The sequence below is a fragment of the Lepisosteus platostomus genome, chromosome 5, assembly GCF_059453375.1.
Source record: "Lepisosteus platostomus isolate fLepPlt1 chromosome 5, fLepPlt1.hap1, whole genome shotgun sequence".
In the NCBI taxonomy this organism is placed as follows: Eukaryota; Metazoa; Chordata; class Actinopteri; order Semionotiformes; family Lepisosteidae; genus Lepisosteus; species Lepisosteus platostomus.
The window spans coordinates 49,873,862-49,882,948 of NC_142615.1; the positions used below are offsets into that span (position 1 = coordinate 49,873,862).

The 9,087-nt window shown below is 46.0% G+C and overlaps 2 non-coding genes across 2 annotated transcripts; both read left to right on the forward strand.

Annotated features, from left to right (window-relative positions):
• The first annotated feature begins 819 nt into the window (after window positions 1–819).
• Window positions 820–892, forward strand: trnak-uuu (transfer RNA lysine (anticodon UUU)). Its single transcript has one exon. It is a non-coding gene; the product is annotated as a tRNA-Lys (tRNA).
• A 2,443-nt stretch (window positions 893–3,335) lies between these two features.
• trnat-cgu (transfer RNA threonine (anticodon CGU)) lies at window positions 3,336–3,407 on the forward strand. Its single transcript has one exon. It is a non-coding gene; the product is annotated as a tRNA-Thr (tRNA).
• The last annotated feature ends 5,680 nt before the right edge of the window (window positions 3,408–9,087 follow it).

The following is a 9,087-nucleotide window of genomic DNA, read 5'->3' on the forward strand; positions in this document are numbered from 1 at the left end:
AGGACTACACATCGACTTTTGATGATTACAAGAGATTCAAGAAACACAACCGTCCGCACCTGGGTTTGGATCCTGAACGCTAGAGTTAAAGGAACATAAGCGACGTTTATGACCTATAAACTCTCTAAATTGTCTTATAGTTTATGAAATAAAAAAATTACTTACTGATGATAGACGATTTATTAAATTTTAACAAAATCACAATTACAAACTTTTTCGGTTAAACTGTTATTCATATACTCTAACGTAAATAAACGTTAGTGTCTTCCGGTGTGTGAGCCAATTTCTCCCAAAAATATTCGTTAGTCTGTCGGGAGGCTGTGCAGGGTGTGAAGAAATAGAATTTCTAAAAGACAGGCTCCCTAAGCTTAACATCAAGGCAGAAAAAATGCTGTTTTCTCTACAGAAATGCTCTTTACATTTCAGCACTGTTGCAACTCCCTTTATAAAGGGTGTGCACACGTATACAACCAAGGCATTGAAAGATTTTTTTTTTAATTATTGTTCCAAAAAATGTTCCATTTGTTTTCTTTTTAATGTTGTTGATTAAAAGATTTTATTAAATGAGAAAAAAATCTGAATGTGAAAAAAGGTCAAAATGCTATTGAAAAAAATCAGTAATGTGAGGAAAGATGGATTGTGGGAGCCCCTTAACTACCCATGTCATGCTGTATTTCTCACTCATTCTACTGGGAGTGGTGCCGTCGCTTCATGATAAAGTCTGTCAGTGGTCATTCCAGACGGGTCAGGTATGACTGCTCTTCGGAACAAGAGACACGTGACTTGCGAGGATCCCGACAGTGTCGACTTTCTTTCAGAGCCCGGATAGCTCAGTCGGTAGAGCATCAGACTTTTAATCTGAGGGCCCAGGGTTCAAGTCCCTGTTCGGGCGGATGTGCTGTTCTTAAGTCTATTGTGAATGTCATTCTAAATAGTCTTTAATCTTTCACTGTTCTAGCTGTACTTGGTTATTTTAAATGTCCATTACTTGTCCATTACTTGTATTTACTTGTATTTACAGTAGTGTATTTAGTGTTTCATTTCACAAACCGAAAGTGTTCAAGTAGATCTTGTCACTCTACTCCACGTAATAAATTAAATCACAGTAGAGTACAGAACACGCAGTGAGGAGCTCACACAGTGAGTACTCTTGAATACAAGAGGAAAGGCACACTGCAACTCTGCAGAACATCACGTCCGAGTTTACAGTGACAGCAGAGGTTGGAAGCGACGTAGTTTTTTAATACTCGCTCGCTGAAGATCTCTCAAGAAACCTCGGTGGAGATTTAATGGGTGTCTAATAATCACGTTCAAAAAGGTGACGATAAGTTTTTTTTTTAACTAGGTAGCCTTAATGGCAACACGGTGTGAGTAGATCTTAAAGCAGCTGCAGAGTACCCGTAATGGCAACACAGTGCTTTGAGTTTGGCTTTTCTTATTTCTTCTGCAGAACCAGTGGAATCGGAATATACTGATCCGCATAAGAAGCGCTTTCGGGTTCTGATCATTTTTATTGAGCGCTGCTCTAAGTACCACAGGCAAGATGGCTGGTGGTCTTAGGCGTTGCGTTCAGGTCGCAGTTAACCCTGGAGACGTTTGTTAAAATCTCACTTCTAATAAAGAGGTCTTTCTCGTTAGAGTAGAAACGATAAAAGCCTTAAGCGGGAAAAAAATCACAACATCTCGCATTTCACGTGTTTAATGTTAACTGTCTCAGTGGTTGCCTCGGTGATTGATGGCTCTTCTCCCTCGCAGGGTGACAGCAAACTTCTTCAGAGAGGGAGTCTCCCACGCACGGCTTTTCTTTATCAAGAGCTGAGACAACAGAAACAGACTTCCAACTGACATGAATTACTTCTTGAGCGTTTATGACTGTCTTGAAAAGCTGAGAGCAGGTGAAAAAGTCTTTGGAAATGAGGCAATGACTGCTGACAGTAAACAGAGCTGACGCTCAGCTGCAGACAAGCGCTCCTCGTTAGTATAGTGCTGAGTACCCCCGCTTGTTGCGCGGGAGACTGGGGTACGTTTCTGTGACAGGTCGCTGGTTTAATTTTTTAACAACCTGACTTCACTTAAAAAGTGTGTACTGTGTCCTATGTTTCGGACTTGTTACAGCGGTAGAATATGGAGATCATCTCCAGTTTTGAGCTCAACTGCAACAAGAAGTCATGCTAAATGTAGTATAGTGAGTAGACATCGCGAGACAACAGAACGAGAGAGTAGAAGGCGGGAATATATGGTGTAAGGGCATGATCTGTGTAGTTAACAAAATAGTTAAAATAATATAAAAACGTATTTTTATTAAGATACAAAACATTTATTGCAACGAGAGATGAGTGCTTGACGGACTCAAAGCGGGCAGAACACTGCAAATTTTAGTTCTCTTGCTGGTAGAAACGAACTTTTGAATTTTAGGACTTTTCGTTTAGCTAGCGCCATGGAAGATATGGCAGCCGCGCCGAGAAGCTTTGCTTATGCCCAGCTTTTTCCACCGCTTCCACTGAACCTCGGAGCTCCGGATTTGTATACGGAATACAAGATATGGATGGAGTCGTACAGATTTTTTTTAAATAGCCAGTGGATCTACAGAAGCTCAGGATGCTGTGAGACGTGCTACATTACTGCACTGTATCGGGGCTCCCGTGCAGCGGATTTTTGCCAACCTCCCTGGAGAAAAAGACTGTAGCTTTCTTAGACGCTTCCTTTACACCGCGGAGAAAAGTGGTTTTAGAACGGCATAAATTTAGGCAGAGAACTTAGTCTCAGGACGAATCTGTTGATGCTTTTGTGACTGCACTAAGAGAACTGGCTAAATCTTGTGACTTTGGAGTATTGGAAACTGACATGTTAAGAGATCAACTTGTGGAAAAATGTGCACATAAGAGACTATAAATTGCTGCAGGAGGAAGGGCTGACACTAGAAAGAGCTCTTACAGTCGCTAGAATTCATGAAGCAGCTCAAGCAGAATCAAGAATGCTTTCTGACCACAGTGACAAAGTGACACTGAACGGGGCGCTCGCTCAAAATTTACAATCAAAAGCCGAGCAGCAGGACACAGTCATGCTAGAGAAATAGAAGAACAGGGGACGGCTGACATTACATGTTACAGGTGCGGACTAACAACGCACAAAGCAGATGAATGCGGAGCGTGAACAGCAAAATGTCTACACTGCAAGAAAACAGGACATTGTGCACATGTCTGCAGAACATCACGTCCGAGTTTAAGGACAAGTATCCCTTTTATTGTTGTTGCTGCCTCCGGTTTACATTTGGCGATGTAAACCAGATTCAGAAAAAAATAATTTGAACAACCTTATTCCCATGCTTACAAGTAGGCACGGTGGCCAAGTGGTAAGGCGTCGGTCTCGTAAACCGAAGAGCGTGGGTTCAAACCCCACCCGTTCCTGTTTCATTTGTCACCGCTTTCCTTTAGTTTCAAAGTCTTAAAAAAACTCACAATGTAGGGATCTCAATAGTAAGAGAACATAACTGTCGCCAGTGATTAGTATTCTTGCATATCCTGCCTTGTTTTTTAGTCGACAAAGCTTGTTTCTCTTCACACCCAACTTCTGAATGATCGCCTCAGCATTGGGAAGGAACGTGCGCTTTGTACAGCCCCCGACTCCATGGTCTGATCACAAACAGATCGGGTGAGCTGTCAGTCCAGGTTGGAAGGAACGTTCGAAAGCACTAAAAATCTGACTTAGAAACGAGAAGACCGTGTTTTTTTAAACGAGTAAACGATAAAATAATATACTGCCTGCAAGACTATGTCAAGTTCAAGTTCAAGTTTCAAGTTCAAGTTCAAGTTTATTGTCATTATACTCATACACAGGTATATGGTATAACGAAATGCTATTTAGCAAGCTCTCGGACATAAGTAGTACAAAGAAGAAAACACAACAACAATACAATTGTATAACAAAAGAAAGACAGAGACAACAGCCGATGTGCAAAAAACAACAGGCAGCGTGCAAAACAACAAAAAGGTAACAGGTTATGTGCAAAAACATGCATCAAAAGAATGAAATAAAGGGATAGAAATGATGGGGAGTGAGCTTTTGACATGTATGGTAGAGGTAGATTTTCAATGTGTGTTTGGGTTTTTGGTAAGAAAGAAGGCACCGTGAGGTTCAGATCATAGGTGAGAGGTGAGGAGAGAGTGAGAGAGGCTGGGAGTTTAATAGTTTGATAGTGCGGGGGTAAAAACTGTTTCTGAGTCTGGTAGTCCGGACCCGAATGCTCTGGTAACGTTTTCCATGTCATGCTAAATGCCACAAATTGTGTTTGTCCAGTCGTATCAATCATCCTAAAGTTACAGAAAATTGGATGCGACTGGTGCAATCAGCACACATTTTTTCAGGATAGTCGAGCGGTTTAAAACAGCAAATTCACAGCTTCGTGTCTTTTAAGCTTTGTGTTTCACTCTCCAAATAGAGGCAGGGGTTCAAATCCCACTCCCGACAGTCAGGCGTTTTACCCTGTCTTTTTTGCCTGCTTTTACACTGTTTCAGTCTTGTTGTGCTCGCTGACAATCACAGTACGAGGAAAACGGAGAAACTGCTTAGCAAAAACATAACGGACAGAAAAAAGCTTCATAAACATGTGAATGTGATTAGCAGCAGTAAGGTATGCATTCAAATGTTTAAGGCTGATTTATAACAGCAGCAGAAGAAAGGTGCAGCACAATGCAATTTGTGAGAATTCACGGGTTTTTATGCTGCTTGGACTTCTTTCAAGCCTATGAGGTGACCCCCGTTTTATTTTCATTTTCAAACTTCAGAACAAACAAAAAGGTTTCATGTGTGACAGCATTCCGTTGCAAATACCGTTTCCACGATGTATTCAGCGACGGGAATGAAATATTTTAGTGCTGGCTCAAATGCGAGGAATTTCAGAAAAACCTGGAAAAGCAACGCTTGCAGTAAATGACATATCTAAAGCGTGTAGTCAGCATGAACAGAACAACGCAATGCTCTGTAAAAACAATCTGAAGCCGCAATTACTCTTTTATCTCAGGTAGTTCATTCCGATACGATGTTTCCGCAGACTAAATGAAATGCCGAACTCCAAACATGTTGTTGCCATTATTATACTCCTGCTGAAAGAAGAAAGAAAGAAAGGTGTCCTAAATGAACTTTGTCGCCCGTGGGAGATGTCAAGTGCATTGGACATGAAAAGTTCCCGATAAAACCCATTTCTGTACGTTTCTCTTAGTGTCGGGGCTCCTATTGAATGTAAAGGAGGCAACATGCTCAGCCAGCCGACTCAGCGCTAACTTAACGCAGGTGTCTCAGAGCGGAATTATTCAGAACAGGAGCCTCTACTTCTTTGTATACTGAGCTTTCGGGTGAACGTCAAAGTGAAAGACAAATTCGCAATTTTCACTTTTTGATTAAGGAACAAGAAAACACCATCCTTCAAACTGGATTCAGACCAGGGACATAAGACATACTCGCTGTTTTTTCTACAGTTTTAAGAGCTAGCAACTGAGCTATCGAGAGGTCTAAAATAAACGTTTTGTCACACGCGTAGCCCAATGTAGTGTAGTGTTCCTCTTTATTTAAATCCCAGTTCGACATCAAAATACTCACTCCCCATAGTCTCGTTTAGTAGAAGAAATGCAGGCTTCTACTCTATTAACGTCAAGAGTTCTTCTAAAACATTTGAAGGGATATCAGTGCAGGCGGAAATTGACTCTTTTTCTTTATGATTTGGTCATATGATTTTTCTTCATATGATTTGGTTTTGATTTTGAATCGTTATATTATTAAGTTTGTGCTTTCTCTGTTTTTATCGTATTGTGAACTTATTTTTTAAACAAATGCTTACAAAGGCAAACAGGGCACACAGTACAAGCTAAATACCCCAGACTGCGTGTAAAGTCCTCCTTGAGGTATGCTTTCAAAATAGCTGCACCAGTCACTTGGACACAGATAAACACAGGGATTTAAAATTCAGGAATATGAATGGTCAATTGCATACAGTTGGGTTTTTTACGTTTTGTATTTAGCGATTTGTGTATAAATCTTTTAACAATTCATTAAAATGCTAACAATATGTAAAATAAAAACAACAGCAACGTTAAATGCCGGGGAGACGGGCAGTTTTTTTTTACAATCAGATTCCAATCTCTAATGCTGTGTTTGAGAGCTGTGTGTGAGAGCTTACTGTACATAACTTTCCTTTTCTCACATTTTCTGAAAACTATTCCAAAGGGGCACCTGTCACGGACATCCAAAGGGACTAGCCATGGGGAGTAGGAGAGCGGAAAAAGACCCATATGCGTAGCGGCGAGACGGGAAAAAGGCCCGGGCTCATTAGTGCAAAGAGTTCAGGAATGCCGTAAAGAAACCTATGCCTTCTCGGCCTTTTGGCTAAGATCAACTTCAAGTGGCATGCCCGCAGTTCTTGTCTTTCCAAAGGTCTAGAAGGCGATCGAAGATTCTGAAGAGTGCTTGAGCTGGTATCGCTCTAGGTTGAGCCTAGGGGGTTAAGGCCAAGCAGCAGCTGAGCTGGGTGGGATCCGGCAGTAACGTTCTCTCTCTCTGCTCTCTCCTCTCCTCTCCCCTCCCCCTTTCTCTTGCTCTGCCTCCTTGGCCTCTTGGCTGGAAGTGGGTACACGTGGCCTGCCCGCGGTGCTTGCTTTCTTCCTCGAGACTCGGAAGCGCTATCCGCTCCCTCTCTCTCTCGCTCTCTCTCTCTCCCTCTCTCTCTGCCTCCTTGGCCTCTTGGCTGGGAGTAGGTACACGTGGCCTGCTTGCGGTGCTTGCTTTCCACCTTGAGACTCGGAAGCGCTATCCGCTCCCTCTCTCTCTCGCTCTCTCTCTCTCTGCCTCCTTGGCCTCTTGGCTGGGAGCAGGTACAGGTGGCCTGCCCGCGGTGCTTGCTTTTTTCCTTGAGACTCGGAAGTGCTATCCGCTCCCTCTCTCTCTCGCTCTCTCTCTCTCTGCCTCCTTGGCCTCTTGGCTGGGAGCAGGTACACGTGGCCTGCCCGCGGTGCTTCCTTTCCACCTTGAGACTCGGAAGCGCTATCCGCTCCCTCTCTCTCTCGCTCTCTCTCTCTCTGCCTCCTTGGCCTCTTGGCTGGGAGCAGGTACACGTGGCCTGCTCGCGGTGCTTGCTTTCCACCTTGAGACTCGGAAGCGCTATCCGCTCCCTCTCTCTCTCGCTCTCTCTCTCTCTGCCTCCTTGGCCTCTTGGCTGGGAGCAGGTACATGTGGCCTGCCCGCGGTGCTTGCTTTCTTCCTTGAGACCCGGAAGCACTTTCCGCTCTCCTCTCTCTCTCTCCTCCTGCGCCTGCACCTAGCTGGGCTTTGCCCACAAGGACAAAGGCCAGGGCTCCCTCGCTGCTCCCTTTGCTCTCTCTCTTTCCCTCCTTTTTTTTTTTTTCTCCCTCAGAGATGGCAGACAAGAGGACATTGATCCGGTTCCACTGGACAAAGAAGACGGAGCCGATGCCGACTGCAAAGGCCTTCTTTATGACCTTCCTGCGAGGGATCTTGCAGTTGGTGGCCGGAGATCTCTACTGCCTCCAGGACAACAAGGCAGAGAGATACATGGAGGCCTACATGGCTACGGACGCATCGTACGAAAAGGCAACGAGACTGATCAGGGAGAAAGGTAAGCACCCTGGTTTCTCTGATTACAGGCCGGAGCCGATGAGGAAGACGAATCAGAGGACCATCACGGTTTGCACATACAATCCCTACGTACCAGCGGAACGGGTAACAGCGTACCTAGGGAGGTATGTAACCGTGGAGTACCGTGAAAAGACGGGGAGTCTTTCATGATCTGGCCTCAAAGTCTTTCTCAGTTTGTTTCTTACAGGAGGTCCACCTGAAGGATGAAAGCGACAAGCTGACATTCACCAGGGAATGGACGAAGGGAGAATCATGCTGGAGCGTAGGAGGGGTCCACTCTTCCGGAGTGGGAATCCTCCTCGGAAACCCAGAGATGACGCTGGTTTCCTCCTTCTCGGTGGTGCAGGGCCGGATCCTGGTCGCAGACATTGACTTTAGGGGGCAGAAGTTGAGAGCGATTAACGTCTATGCTCTGACGGAACCCTCTATCCGGAAGGAAGTGTTTGCTGACCTGGTCTGCTGCTGCACCACCAACAGACAGATGGTGCTCGGCGGGGACTTCAACGTCGACCGGGAGAAGGGGAGCGACGCTAGCTCGGCAGAGCTGGAGTTGCTACTCAAGCAGTTCTCCCTGGTAGACGGCTTCAGACGGTGCCGCCCTAACGACGCCGGAACGACCTGGAAAAACTCCCGGGGACTGTGCAGCCGCCTGGACTACATCTTCCTGCACACGACCTGCTCCCTGGAGTCGGCGACGGTGTCCCCGGCGTGGTATTCCGACCACGGTCGCTTGACGGTGGTGGCTAACCCCAGCCTGCCGGCATTCGGTCGTGGGTACTGGAAGCTGAACTGGGAGATACTGGAGGAAGACGACTTCAGGGCACTGTTCCGGAAAGACTACGCGAGCTGGGTTGATCTGAGAGACGGCTTCAGCTCCGTGGTGGAATGGTGGGAGTCGGTGAAGGACAGGACCCGAACACTGGCGCAGACGTACTGCAGACGGAAGGCGGCCAGGGAGAGGAAGGAAGCTGCACGTCTCCAGAGGCAACTCGAGGAGGAGTACAGCTCGGCTAACGGGGGAGGAGCCTTCAATTCAGCCCGGGCACGGGACCTGAAGGAGAGGCTCCGCAAACTGCACACTGAGAAAGCCAAAGCTTTCCTGGTCAAGGCACAAAGGGAGCATTATGAAAATAATGAAACCTGTTCCTCCTATTTCTTCAACCAGGTCCGGGGAGCCCAGAAAAAGAGGGTGATCCACAGCCTGAGACGGGGAGATGGAGAGGAAGTGCTGGACGAGAGCGACAAAGTAGAAGCGGCCACCGCTTTCTACACGGAGCTCTTTTCAGAAAAGCAGACGGAGGTGGAGGCAGGCGATGCTTTTCTGGAGGGGCTGAAGGCACGAGTACCGGAGGAGGTGAGGGAGAACTTGGAGGGTCCGATAACGGCCGAGGAGCTGAAGGCGGCGTTCTTGTCCATGGAGAATGGCAAGGTGCCGGGGCCGGA